The 15,537-nt window shown below is 37.6% G+C and overlaps 1 protein-coding gene across 6 annotated transcripts in view; it reads left to right on the top strand.

The window, feature by feature from the left end:
* rtn3 (reticulon 3) overlaps positions 1-15,537 on the top strand; it is an 81,215-nt gene that overhangs the window by 33,883 nt on the left and 31,795 nt on the right. The gene's annotated exons all lie outside the window — the stretch shown is intronic.

Below are 15,537 nucleotides of genomic sequence, written 5' to 3'. Positions count from 1 at the left end.
AGGTTAAAAAAACAAGGGGGCCAAACACATGCAGATCAGGTTATAGGTAATTCAAACAGTGGAATTCAAAAGACTCAAATTAAAAAACAAAAAACATAGGTGTGATACCTGGGCTCTAGACTAACTTTTTGCACTGGTGCGCCTAACTTTTTTTCTTTGGTGCACCAGCACAAAAGTTAGGTGCATCAAAATTTTCAACCGCATCACATTTTTATTTATTTATTTGTTGTTTTTTTTAAATCGCTGTCCATATAGGCAATATTGACTTGTAAATGATTAACTAACAATCTGGTCAATATAAAGTTCTTTATTTGAAGGCAAGCACAATTCTACAAGAAAGGTAACTTACTGAAAAAGTGTTGGTGCTTAAAGTGCTTTACTGAGCTGAAATTTAAACTTAAAAATCTCAAGACAAATTAACTAAAAAGAAAATCTAAATTAAGTGTTTTAAGGGCTTCAAACTGAACATCTCATGGCTCAATGTCTTATGGACTATCCTCCATTGCAGTCACATGCCCCTTGGATGGCCAACTCCTGTAGTTTGGCCTTCTTGATCTTTGGCCTTGACTAAACCAGCTGGCCAGACTCTCTCCAGCATCAAAATCTTCCAGACTTGGGCATGAGCATGCTCGACCTCAATGTGTCCAATAAGTATATTCACCGGTCTTCCTCTCCGCAAGATACGACCGTACACAATGACGCATTCCTTTGTGGCGATATCTGTGTCTCCGTCGATCAGGAATGCCATGTACTCACTGTTCGCAATTTGCACAGACGTCTTTTTTTTCCAATGTATCTGCGATGACTCCTATAAATTGGGCGCACGCGACATCATTGCTGTACGTCGGGTTTACGTTCAAGCCATTTTTCTTAAGAATTATTTCGGACTTGAAATTAGTGAAGGGAAGTTCATTTTTTGCAATATTGTGGGCAAAGTTAAACTTAATTATCATCTCGGCCTCGTCTGATGATCTGTTTGCTGCTGCCTGCCGCTGAAAGGCAGCGGGGAGAGGGGACACTTGAGCAGTGCATTTATCGCGGCATGTAATGTGTTTTATAGATGCATTGTGCTTTTTCAGCATTTCAATTCTAAATGTATTAGAACCAGTCACAAATGCACTACTGCCGGCCATGGTCTTCCCACACTCTTTACAGTAAATACAGTGCATTATATTATCGGCTTTACTGTATCTTAGCCAGGGAAACTGGTCAAGCCACTCTTTTGAAATGTATACACTTTACCCCTTTTAATTTCAGTGGGCTCGGACTCGATCGTATGTGGCTCATTATCTAATGCCGTCTCCGGACCAGGGCTTGCTATAACTTGGGAGGTTGATGGCTCCGTGTCAGAGCATTGGTTATGATTTTCGGATGGATCAGGCCCTAACTTAACATTCTTAACGAAAAAGCTGTCAATCGTTCTTTTCATCTTCTCTCATAATCCGCGGCTACATGCACTGTTTACCTGATGGGCTACTCACCTCTCTCTGTCTGACTGCATCACATGCATTTTCAAACGTACACACACGTACAGGAATATCTGGACCACGGCCAATCTGAGGGGGGCGGGATCCGCCCTTCACTATCTCTGATTGGTTTAGACCACGATATGGGCCTAATGTGTGTCTGTTGTTGAACAACAGGGAGACTTTAAGAGTCACGGAGTTTAGTTTTTTCCCCCTCGAACGGCTGGTCGCACCGGTACAACCTTTGATTTTTTTTAGTCGCACCATTGAGAAATTAGGTCGCACGTGCGACCAAATTGGTCTCACTCTAGAGCCCTGGATACACATGCAGAGCAAGATACAGAATATGAAAGCGGAAAAAAACGGAAGTGCCAAAAAAAAGAAAAGTAAAGATTGCATTAGCGCTAACAAATAGAAATTATTACTCGGAGAAATAACAAAGGCGAATAGAGATCAAATATATGGACATAGGTGATCTGTCAGAAGTATGCGAATATCGTGAGGCAAGTTTAAGTCGGAGAATTTTAAAAGCGGGGTTTACCTCACATGCATTTATTTGGTTACTTTCCAAAAAAAGTTAATTGCTGATGATGTAGATCGTTTAGTCTGTGCTGAAATTCCAAACAAAGAAGCCTATCCTGAATTATGGTACAAAGTCATTAAACGCATGTCTCACAGACCTCATTTTAAAAGATTCAGCATGTTGGGACTGGAAAGATTTCAAATATTGTTTTTAACAAAGTTCTGAAATAAAAGTGAAACTAATGAAATAGCAACAATTCAAAGAAAAAAAAAAAATCTTAAAAAGTGTGTATCCGGAAAAGCAAACACGGGGGTTGGTGAGCAAAGCGAGTAGGAGGAAAAGCCCCCTAGTTTTGAAAAATAACATGCCTGTTTTGTAACATATACTGGTGTCTGCGGCATACTGGTTCAAATTTGAGAATATAAGCCTTAACATGTACCAAGACATCCATTTTCAAACCAGTAATTTTTTGAGTATTGGGTAATGTCTTGAGATTGCAAACTTGTTAAAATAAGTCCAGCTATGTTCTTGAACTCGGTGGCTGTTTTTGTTAACCCCCATGGATGTGATTTATTTTTTTTTTTTTTTTTTAAATGCCATCTCACATATGCAACCTTTTACACTTACACGAAGTTGGATTCACCATTTCACCTAACCAGCACTCTTTTGGGATTTGGGACAAAACCATACTGTAGCTTATGAAGAATATGCCAACCCATATGTTCAACAAATGGGCACGTGATTTAGTCAACAGATTTTTAAAGCAGCAATGCTAATGAATTTGCTGCTGTGTCATCTTAAGTGCTGCTCATCTAACTAGTAAAAGTGTGCTTTATTTGTGAATACTATTTGACTGTATTTTTCTCTTCACTTTAAGAATTCAATAATTCTACTGTGAAAACCTTTTGGAATTGATGTTGGCTTTAAGGTTTTATAGTTGGCTTCTTAAGTTGGCAGACACCCCCTTCCCTATTTCCTCTTATGGTGCTTATAGTAGTCATAGAAAACATGAGTGCCACAGACTCCTAGATCAGTTTCCTGTATGTCTTCATTTGGGGTGTTTACATCTTGCTTAAATTTTACAAGCAATGACTTCAAGATGATATGACTATTGTAAGAGGTTTGATGAAAACTGTAAATGCTTGATAAGTTGTTCCCCCCCCGATGTCCTGGATATGCATATTCTTGAAGCATTTTGCTAGAGAGGCAATTTCACTCTAAACAACTTTAGATGTGTGCGTGGTTTTGTTATATTATTTCCTATTTTACATGAACACTCTGCCCAAAATGGATGCTTTAAACATATATGTTAGCAGTAGCATATCCTTACCTCAGGAAAAATATGAGAACAGTCTGGCTAGGAACAGCACATTCAGTCCAACAAAGCTCACCATTCATATCCAACTAATTCTTCCAAAATAATCAAGTCTAGCTTTAAAGTTCCTTAAAGTCTTACTGTCTACTGCACTACTTTGCAACTTTTTCCAGGTGTCTATGGTTCTCTGTGTGAAGAAAATGTCCCTAATGTTTATGTGAATTTTACCCATCAAGTTTCGAACTCTTGTCAGTGTGTTCTTGTTAAACTCATTTTACTTTCACAGTCTTGATTCACTGTACTAATTCCCTTCATAATTTTTAACACTTCACTTCAATCAGGTCATCTCTTTATCTCCTTTTGCTTAATCTAAAAAAAGGCTCAGCTCCTTTTAATTCTAATGCTTCGGTGTCCTTTTTGTAGCCAGGAGACAAAAACTGCACCCATTACTCCATATGAAGCCTTACCAGTGCATTGTAAAGCTTTAGCATAACCTTCTATTGATTTGTGCTTCAAATAATGCTATATAAAGTAATATTCCTGTAACCTCGTCAGTATCAAATTCAAGGCAGTTCTGAAGCCATTAACAAGTCTCACTGTGATTCCTAGATCCCTTGCATGAGGTGTATTTTAAATTTTCAGAGCTCCCATTGTGTATTCAAACGTAACATTTTTACTTCCTACATGAAATACTAACATTTACTGACATTATATTTCATCTACCACAAATTTGCCCAAGCCTGTATGCTGCTCAGGCCCCTCTATAATGATTCAATGGATTATCTGCCAGACTAGCTTGTTAGTTATATCCCTTTTTAAATCATATTTTGTATTAAAAATAGCAGAATCCCTAGCACTTGACCCCTGAGGGACACCACACTTAAACTTCACCAATTTCAGATAAGGCTCTCTGCACCATAACCCTCTGCTTCCTGTGTTTTTAGTCATTTCTGCACTTCCCTATACACTATAACCTGAACTCCCACTTCTTTTAGTATGATGCCCATACCTCTCATGTAGAACTTTATCAAAAGCTTTCAGAAAGTCCAGATATATATTCTACTTATATCATATTCTTTTGTTGCTTCCTCATATAATTCCAACATGTTAATAAAACACAATCTACTCCCTCTGAACCTATGCTGACTGTGAGATGTGGTGTTCAATCTTTTCCTTAATTGATTTACCTTTGATCCATATTAAGCTACTGGCCTATAGATGCTGGCATCTGCCGAATCGCCTTTTTACATGATGGGATACTATTTGTCATTTTCCAGTCCTTAGAATTTTCCCAAGGATGCAGTGAAAAATACACATCAAGGGTTTATATATGTACTCGCTAATCTCCACAAGCACTAGAGGATAAATATCGGGTTCTGGTGATTTATTGGATTTCAGCCTCTTTAATCTGAGAAGCACTTCTGTAATTGCTAAATCACTCAATACCTCCTTAGTAATCCCTGTTACTGCTGGTAGGTTTTCCACTTCCTCACATGTGAAGACTTGAGAAAAATGAAAGTTTATAGTATTTCACTATCTGTTTTATTTTAATTCACTTTTACTACACTTCATCTCCTCCTTGAGTGTCCTTTTACTACTAAAACACAAATTTCTTTGGGTCATCTTTTGACATGCTTTCTGATTTATTGCTCTAACTACCTTTTAGCTTCCCTAATATCCTTCTCAATGTTTACCCTCATGCTCTCATACATTTGGGCACCACAAAAAAGAAATGAAATCAATATTTAGTGGATCCGCCTTTTGCAGAAATTACAGCCTCTAAACACTTCCTGTAGGTTCTAATGAGAGTCTGGATTGTGGTTGAAGGTATTTTGTACCATTCCTCTTTACAAAACATCTCTAGTTCATTCAGGTTTGATGGCTTCCAAGCATGGACAGCTCTCTTTAACCGACACCACAGATTTTCAATTATATTCAGGTCTGGGGACTGAGATGGCCATTCCAGAACGTTGTACTTGTTCCTCTGCATGAATGCCTTAGTGGATTTTGAGCAGTGTTTCGGGTCGTTGTCTTGTTGAAAGATCCAGCCCTGGCGCAGCTTCAGCTTTGTCACTGATTCCTGGACGGTGGTCTCCAGAATCTGCTGATACTGAGTGGAATCCATGCGTCCCTCAACTTTGGCAAGATTCCCAGTCCCTGAACTGGCCACACAGCCCCACAGCATGATGGAACCACCACCATATTTTACTGTAGGTAGCAGGTGTTTTTCTTGGAATGCTGTGTTCTTTTTCCTCCATGCATAATGCCCCTTGTTATGCCCAAATAACTCAATTTTAGTTTCATCAGTCCACAGCACCTTATTCCAAAATGAAGCTGGCTTGTCCAAATGTGCTTGAGCATACCTCAAGCGGCTCTGTTTGTGCTGTGGGCGGAGAAAAGGCTTCCTTTTGCATCACTCTCGCATACAGCATCTCCTTGTGTAAAGTGCGCCGAATGGTTGAACGATGCACAGTGACTCCATCTGCTGCAAGATGATGATGTAGGTCTTTGGTGCTGGTCTGTGGGTTGACTCTGACTGTTCTCACCATTTGTCGCTTCTATCTATCCGAAATCTTTCTTGGTCTGCCACTTCGAGCCTTAACTTGAACTGAGCCTGTGGTCTTCCATTTCCTCAACATGTTCCTAACTGTTTGAAACAGACATCTTAAATCTCTGGGACAGCTTTCTGTATCCTTCCCCTAAACCATGATGGCGAACAATCTTTGTCTTCAGGTCATTTGAGAGTTGTTTTGTGACTGAGCTTACCAAGCCAATTTGAGTTCCAATAATTAGTTCTAAAAGTTTTGGAATTAATAAAATGACAACGGTGCCCAAATTTATGCACCTGCCTGATTTTGTTTGAACAATTATTGCACACTTTCTGTAAATCCAATAAACTTCATTTCACTTCTCAAATATCACTGTGTGTGTCTCCTGTATGATATATTTAACTGACATTTTGTATCGTAACAACCAACGATTTATACAGGAAAATAATGACTATTAACAAGGTTGCCCAAACTTTTGCATCCCGCTGTATGCAGTATGATTTGCATTGGAGGTTTGTACGCCTTATACATCTGTGTTTTTTTTTTTTTCCCTTTTGCAGCTTCTTTTTCAACTCATTTCCGCAAACCCAAATTTTCTAATTCCTAATTTTGGGATGTATTCTATGCAAAACATTTTAAACCTGTTCTACTCTTAGTCAACTGTCTCCACACTTAAAATCTTATCCCAGTCCATCCTCTTTAGACTTTGCCTCATTTGTTCAAAGTTTGACCTACCAAAGCTAAACTTGAACAGTTTTGGTCTTTGCATTTTGGCTCTTCCAAAATACAGAGAATTATGTTACAGTCACATGACCCTAGTTGTCCTTGCACGTGTATACCCACAGTTTTATTTTGATTACAACAAAATACTGCACTCAATCAGGCTTCCCAGTGCATTGGTGGCATAACATACTGTAAAAAAAAAATACTGTCAAGAATCTGTTATGAAATATTTACAGTTTCATTTTGTTGACTTAAACATATCTCAGAAACGCAGAATACATGTTTCCTAAAATTGGACAGGTTTGCTGCTTCAAAGTGAATATATTTGATATTTATAAAACTTGTTTTAACATTTGGAACAGTGCTCAGTAAATCCCATTTTATGCCTCAAATGCTTCACCTAATAACACAGTTTAATGTTGTAAATTGATGTATACCGTGATCGTGAAAAAACAATTTTCCAGTTCCCAAGTGTCTGCAAACTGGATAAACTCATTTGATTTAAAAAAATAAATGGAAGGGAGAATGGATAAAATATTGAGCCATGTCAAGGTTTGAAAATGTTTTATTAAAATTCCAGTGTACTGTACTTGGTGTACTCTCTATACTTCAGTGAAAGGTAACCCCCTGGAGCCAGCAACTAGTTAAAGCCTGGTCAGGGCTTTCCAGAGTGTAGTATTTTGCATGCATAAATCACAGGGTGAGCCAAAATGAAGTACCACATTTCTCAAGCTCATTGCGTGAGTTACAGGCAGCCAAGTGGGTTGGGGTGGGAGTCCCTTGATAGGCAATCCTTTGTAGTTTTCAGTTGGCATCTTGCCTTGGTCCAGTCTGGTCACTGTCAAAACGTTCTTCAATAACAACAGATTTATCACTGTGCAAATCTCCTTCCGAACACTTTTCGACATTCCTCCCAATGGAGGAATAAATTCTTCAGAGGGTAGCAAAAATTAGACAAACAGGTACAATATTGAACAGAAAATCTCCAGGCCATCCTCGGACTGTACGAATGCCAGAAGACATCCAAGCTGTAAGGGCATCAATTTTGCAGTCTCCTAAACGTTCAGCGCACAAACATGCTTCTGCTTTAGGCATTTCCAACATGTATTTGAGGAGGATTTTCCATGAGGACCTTAATTTCCATCCATACAAAATGATGGTAGTGCAGGAACTCGCTGAGAGAGACTGGTAGAGCCGTAGAGAGTTGTGTGCAATAAGCAAAACTTTTGCTTTTGGGCTGAAACCAACCCTCATGAACTTCATCAGAGACCCCTGCACAGTGAGTATGTTACAGTTTGGTGTGGCGTTGCAGAATTTGCCATTGTAGGCCCAAACTTTTTTGAGGAGGGGGAAGCAACAGTCACCGTCCCTTCAGAACATTACCTTGAAATGCTAGAGAACAACTGGAGGAAATGTCTGGTTTCAACAGAATGGAGCAACAGCTTCTATGGTGCAGAGAGATGTGTGGGAGATGTTTCCGGGGAAGCTGATCTCCCTGCACGGTGGTGTCGGGTGGCCTTCACATTCGCCTGATCTCACTCCATGCAATTTCTTCTTGAGGCGCTGTCTCAAGTCAAAGGCATACACACACCAACCTCAAAACCCCGAAGCCCTCAAGGACATTATTTGCTACACAGTGGAAAAAAGTGTTTTTTATTCCCTTTGTTGTGTCATAATGAAATTTTTATTTTGTAGCATTTTTGTAGAAGAAATGTCTGAAATGTGGTACTTTTTGGCTCACCATATATATACATATACATTTTTTGTTGAATGCAATGACAGCCTGAAATAACTTTTTATCAGTTGTAGGGTACTGCTTCAAAGACAAAAGGCTGGGGATGCCATGTTCTCTAGTAGAATGGGTTTGCAACAATTAAATTTCAACAGCTTCGCAAGCAGGTCTAACAGGAGTAAGCGGTTCTGTATTAATAATTTGCAAAACCTGATTAAAATGCTAAATTAGTGGGTCATGTATAATATTGCTTGGTAGATTATTCTAAATTATGGGCTTTAGATCTAAAATCTTTGTCACAGTTTTATTTCATTGGCAATAAGAAAATATCTGCATCTTGTAAACAATGTACTCTATGGAGTTTATACCAATATGTGTCAAAAGAAGAATTTTAGAAACCCATGTAGGATTTTAAGAACAGTATGTTATGTGGTTGTAAATTTTAATTGTAGTTCTTGCTGCTGTGTTTTGAGTTAGCTATAAAATAGTGTGGGCTCTGCATAACAAATTTGTTTTTTTTTTTTTGTTTTGTTTTTGGTGGTTCTGCTTCATATTAAAAAAAATAATAAAAAATGTATCCGTTTTTTTAATATATCTTTGTAGGAGATAGCAGGTGGTTGGACAGTGTGGATACGTAAGACTAATTTGGCTAAATCCATATAGTGTGGCAGGCAGCCGGGGTCCATGCCCAGCCCAGGGGGAGCAGCCGCAATGCAGTGCAATACCTCCCCCTGAACGCTAGATGGCCTCCCCCATGGGTTGGAAAGGTGCCTCGGGTTCCCGCAGGGCTCCACAGGAATTGGAGCTGGGTGTAGCCCTGTTGGGTCCCTCAGGCACCGCCAGGGGATGCTGCAGGTGGCACTCGGGAGCCCCTATGGGCAATTTATTCGCCACACCCAGAAGTGCAGCCGGAATATGACAATCAAGCATCTGGAGCATTTCCAGGTGAACTATAAAGAGGGTCAGTAGCCACCACTCCGGGAGCCAGAATTGGGAGGAGGACGAGGTTGCCAGGGAGGAGTGGTGGAGAAAGAGAGTGCCAGATTGTGTGTGTTGGTGCTTGGGACTGTGTATTTCTTGTGGGATACGGGGAAGACGTGCGCCCACAGGTGAAGAGAAAAATAAATATTTTATTTTACACGTGCCTCTGTGTGAATCAGTGTCAGGTTGGGTGCCTATATAGCACCTTTTTCACAATAGGTTTATTATTTTTATAATAATTTAATATTTAAAGTTCAGATTTGTCAAATAAGTTTTAGGTTGTCTTGCTGTTTACAAAAATACTACCCCTGAATTTAAAGGCAAATATTCTCCTTTTCACTATTCCATCACCGTGAACCAATTCAGTATCATTTTGAAGACATAGAGTCATATTTATGTTTGTCTTTCTTCCCCTAAATGAAATATAAAAGGGTTGGGAGGGGTTTGCTCCCTACACCGAAGCCCAAGGGACTTCTCTTCAGACTATGCACATTGTTAATCAATAATGAACGCATAAAACAATATTTGAACAGCATTTAATGTAAACCCAGAAAACTAGTTACTTCAATTTAAATTTTAAACCAATGCAGTATGTATTAAAATATATATGTTAGGTTAAGACATATTTAACACCACAGCAAATTCATTTCTCACGACCATGTTGATCCTAAAAACTGCAGTATTTGAGAAATTAAGTAATAATCCCTTCCATTTCAATTATTTATTCTTTAACATAGTATATGTTTTACATTTTTTGAGATAAACAAGATTCAATATGTAGGTTTCTCATTGTATCATAGAGTAGTTAGACAATGGAATTTCATTAGTTCATTTTTTTGTTGTTTAACCTACAATATATTAAAAGGCAATTTAATCCCCCAAGACCATGCAGAGACAATACAGTAAATGGTAGAATGACATAGCAGAATTAAATAGCAGTAACACATTTTATATAAAAAAAAAAAAAAAAATTCCAGCTTGTAAATTCTATATCTGTGTGGGAACTTAAACAATGGATTTTTAATTTTTTTTATATTTATTGTCTAATCTTTCCAGCAAATTATTGGGCTTTCGTTTAATTTCAGCTTAATTTACAAAATGTGTTAGCCTCAAGACAATTTAAATTTTCAATACACAAATACAAATTGAATGCAAATTTTATTCAACATAAATATTGAAGTGTGAATTGCATTAAATCTAATGTGCTTTATATTTTTTTCACTATATTCTTAGTTTGAAATTGTTAGATGAGGATGTGACTGTTAGTGTAAACTTTGGAGAGCTATAAAATGCACCCAATTACCTTATTACAGTATGATTTCAATATAAATTGAACCCTGTTTTGTATAACTAATTGGTGAAAGGAAGGTGTGCAGATCCAGTGCCATTTCATGTTGAGGATAAAGGCTATAATTTGCATTTAATGGAAATCTCTGTTGTATGCCGATGCACAAACTACAAACTTTTTTTTTCTCAAGTTTGTTCTTCTACTGCAATGAGTTGAATGTTTATTTTATAATTGGCTGTAATGGGTTTTTTTTTTTTTTTCCCATGAAGAACCCTGTACATCTTTCTCCAAACTACTTTTTATACTCTAATGGTGGTTTAACAGCAGCCTTTTTTGAGAATTTGTCTTCTAGCACTTATTCTAGTAAAAATAATGGCCTTAAAAAGGTTTTATTTGGGAGTGGATACTGTAGCAGGTTTACGCATTGTACTCCTGTATCTACAGGTACACTACATGTAGCACCAGTTAGTGATCTTGGAATATACAGCACAAGAGTTCTGCAAAAGTTAAAACTATGTCAAGTTATTAAAATTTATATATGAACAAATAAGTTAATACTTATTGATATGTTTCAAGCAAAGAATTTAGATTAAAATATGTATCTGGAGCATGATTAATGTGTCAACCGCATTTAGAAAATAAGGAATTGTAGAATTGAAAAGTGTAACCGCAATCTGTGCATTGGTAAATTTATATTATGATCAGCTATGCTAGGATTTTAAATGAAAAAAATTAAACATTTTCCTCAATAACAAAAAATTCAAAACATTTTTGGAGTAACTTGTGCAGAATCTTAAATGTTATTGCTGATAACTGCCATATAAGTGACTAGCCTTCATAATTAATGACTGTTCATTAAGATGATGAAATGCCTTAATCTATAAGCAATATTCCTCTCTGTTTACATCAGGCATATATTTCTCTTACAAATTTTGTGAGTTTAGCCTTACTGCCTATGTGCATTTCACAGATTTTTGTATACTTGCATGCCAGCAATAACCGATCAGTGAAAAACAATTTCCACTAAAATGCCGCAAAAAATATTTTTGCAATTTGATGGTGTTGTTAATTGGGATTGCTGAGTGTTTTGACATGAAAGTGGTAGTGATTGTATAAAACATCTGCATATACAGTAGTCCAAAATGGTGTGTAGAGAAACAAATTTAAAAAAGCAGTGAAACCCTTTTAGTTTGTGTTGAACCCTGTGGCTTTTTGGAAACCTCACAGAAACACAATGGATTATTGTAAACAAAGACGACAGACATTTATTTTGGCTAGCTGCAGTCCTACTCACTCTTGAAACATTAGAAAGATTTGATCACCTTTTAGCAACAGAAATTTCTGTTCTGATGAGTCAGTTGCTTAATCTTTAATTAAACTGACTTAATAAATAGTCTTCCCCCAAAGTATTGGAACAGCAAGGCCAATTAATTTGTTTTTGCTGTCTACTGAAGACGCGTGTGTGTGTGAAATCAAAAGATGAATATGAGAAGGATAAGAGTTTCAGCTTTTATCCCCTGGTATTTACATCTAGATATGTTAAACAAGTTAGAATTTTGTATTAAACCACCCAGATTTCAAGTAAGCAAAAGTATTGGAACAGAGTGTGTTCAACTAAATTAAAGTCAAAAATACTTAATATTTGCTTGCAATAACTGCATCAAGCCTACAACCCATAGACTCCACCAGATTTCTTGTTTCTTCATTGGTTATACCTGGAAAGAACTGTAAGTCCTCAGCAAAGAGATGCCAACGTTGCATTTTCTCATATGATGGTTCACTCTGTACTATTTTTGTGCAAAGTGGACCATGCCAGACAAATTAGTGGTACATCTACTGGATAATTTAAAAGCTGCCGCTATTGTCTAATGTGATATACTGTAGATATGAAGCATTGTACAGAAGCATAAAGGAATGCCATTTTTCTTAAAAAAAAATCACTGTTTAGTGTCTGCTTATATAAAATATAATAAACTAATTCAATAATTGTTCAAACTATGAGGAAGTAATCTTTTCATAAAGTAAAAAAATACCTATATTACTAGAGTGTACATTGAGAATCTCGATTTTATAAATGGGATTATATAGATTACACAGAAAATTAAAATTGGAGAATTTAATTACCAAGACAGATGTATGAGGCAGTTATGGTGTACGGAATTAAATGTTGTGTTCCCGAAACCAAATGCACAAAAGGGCCCCAGAAATGTTACTAGGTATAAAAACTGATTATTCTAAATGACTGAATACAAGTTATTGACAACCTGTTAATGAAATTCTATGTTTAGAAATTGAATTGCTGATTTTAAAATGCTTTAGGAAGACAAAGTACATTCAGAAAATATCCAAACTCCTTTTTCTACATTTTTTTGTTGTAGCAGAACATTAAAATCATTTGCATTTATTTGTCATCAAGCAACACTCAGTTACCCAGAGTTAAAGCAAAAATGGGATTTTACAAAGTTTTGCAAACTAAACTACTACTGATGTTCAATTGATTGAAAAGGCACAGCACACATCTGTCTCTACAAAGTTCTATAGCTGACAATATGTATCAAGTAAAGAACCAAGCCATGAAGTCAAATGAATTGCTGTTAAAGCATAGAGAGAGGATTATGTTGAGGCACAGATCTGAGGAAAAGTGGCCTACATAATTCTTAAGTGAAATGAAGTTTATAACTTGCCACAACTCTTACTAGTGCTGGCCACACTCAAACTGAGCAATCTCGGGAGAAGGGCTTTGATATGAAGCTGGTGGTCACTTTGGCTGTGCTCCAGAAGACTTGTGTGGAAATGGGATAAACTTCTGGAGGGGCAACCATCACTGCCCATACAGAAGTGGCCAGAGTGGCAAGACAGATGATGCCTCTGCTAAGTAAAAGAAACATGAAGCTCATTTGGAGTTTGCCAAAAGACACCTAAAGGACTCGTACTGTGAGAAACAAGACTGCCTGGTTTGATTCAATTGAGATTGAATTGTTTGGCTTTAATTCTAAGTGTCTTTTTTGGAAGAAACCAGGCAAAGTTCATCCCCTGTTCAATACCATTCCAGTGGTGAACAGTGGTGGTAGCATCATGCTGTGGGGATGTTTTTTCAGTGGCAGTGACTGGGAGAGTGGTCAGGTTTGAGGGAAAGCTGAACAGAGCAAAGTATAGAGATCTTTAATGAAAACCTGCCCCATACTGTTCTGGAAATCCGACTAGGATGAGGTCTCACCATCCACCAGGGCAATGACCCCCAGCAAAGACTCCGGACTATGAGTGTCAAAAGGGCTTCAACAAAGTACTCAGTAAATGGTCTGAATACTTGTGTAAATGTGATATTTCAGTTTTTATTTTTCATACATTTGTGTACATTTCTAAAGTCATGTTTCTGATTTGTTAGTCTGGGGTGTTGAGTGTTGCTTTGATGAGGAATAAACTGAATTTAAAGGATTTTACTATATATGCCTGCAATATAACAAAATGTAAAAAAAATGAAGGGTTTAAAAACTTTCGGGGTGTCACAGTGGCGCAGCGGGTAGCGCTGCTGCCTCGCAGTTAGTAGACTTGGGTTTGCTTCCCGGGTCCACCCTGCCTGTAGTTTGCATGTTCTCCCCATTTCTGCATGGGTTTCCTCCCACAGTCCAAAGACATGCAGGTTCGATGCATTGGCGATGCTAAATTGTCCCTAGTGTGTGCTTGGGGGGTGTGTGTGTGTGTGCGCCCTGCGGTGGGCTGGCGCCACACCCGGGGTTTGTCTCCTGCCTTGCGCCCTGTGTTGGCTGGGATTGGCTCCGGCAAACCCCCCCTTGACCCTGTAGTTAGGATATAGCGGGTTGGATAATGGATGGATGGATGAATACTTTCTGAATGCACTGTAAATCATTTTAGCTTGAAACTTCAGTAGCTCTTAGAAAATCCTGTAGCTCATTGTAAGACAGCTGGTAGCCTCTAATTTAAAGACAAACGTTTTATACTTGGACATGGATTTCTGTCAGATTATAAACTCCAACAAAAACGGTCTCTTTGTTTTACCTCAGGCATTTAAATGAGTCGAGTAAAACTGAAAATTACAAGAATTTTTGGTTCCCTTTCACGTGTTTTTACTAAGTTCCAGCTGCTCTCCAATCATCATTGGGTCAGCAGCCATTTTGTGGGTTTACTTGTATTAGCTGGTTGACCCAAACTTTTTCCTTCCCCCAGTTCTTAGCAGTCCTGAGTATCCTTTGAGACGAGACCCATTCTTTTTATATTGTCTGGCATCAACTCTAAATGGGTGGTCATTGTCCTCCCTCTGGGTCTCCTCAATTCTCCTCTTGCTGTACTTTTTTCATGCTCTCTATTCACTCCACATGCCCAAACTACCTTAGTCTGTTTCTCCTCTTCACAAGACCTGTAACTTCCACATTAAGTTTTTCTCCTAGCTCAGCATTCACCTCTAAATGTTGGCTCAAGGTTTTACATCTTATTACCAAATATGTGAAGTTTTTGTGATGAAATATGATTACTGTTGAATTTGCTTGAGAAATTTAGAATAATTTCATATGAGTTGTGTTGTCTTCAGGTGTGCTGCATTTTCAAACAAATGTTTACCCAAACTTTATATATTGTACTTCATTATTTTTGATGAGTTACTTATTTAATCTTGATGGCTGTTCAGTAGACAAGTGCTTTGTATGTGCACATTGTGTTTTGTTGTGGTATTTCACTTTTTTTTTTTTTTAATTGAACGTTATTTTTTTCACCGACATGCTGGTTTTCCATTTATTTGTCCAGTCACTGATGAAGTTTTGAGTAACATTCATGGAATTTTTTGAATAGGTGTTTATTGTATTTATCTTTAAAGAACAGAGAAGACAAATACTTGGATTCTCTAGTTTCTCTGTTGCCCCATTTTGACTTTTCTTCTTACTTCCTACTGCTTTATTAATCTTGTGTGCTTTTCTTTTTACTACCGTTGATTTATTGGGCATGGAAA

Source organism: Polypterus senegalus, chromosome 11, assembly GCF_016835505.1.
Source record: "Polypterus senegalus isolate Bchr_013 chromosome 11, ASM1683550v1, whole genome shotgun sequence".
Lineage (NCBI taxonomy): Eukaryota > Metazoa > Chordata > Cladistia > Polypteriformes > Polypteridae > Polypterus > Polypterus senegalus.
The sequence above is the reverse complement of the archived record's forward strand: the minus strand, read 5'-3'. Positions and strand labels throughout refer to the sequence as shown.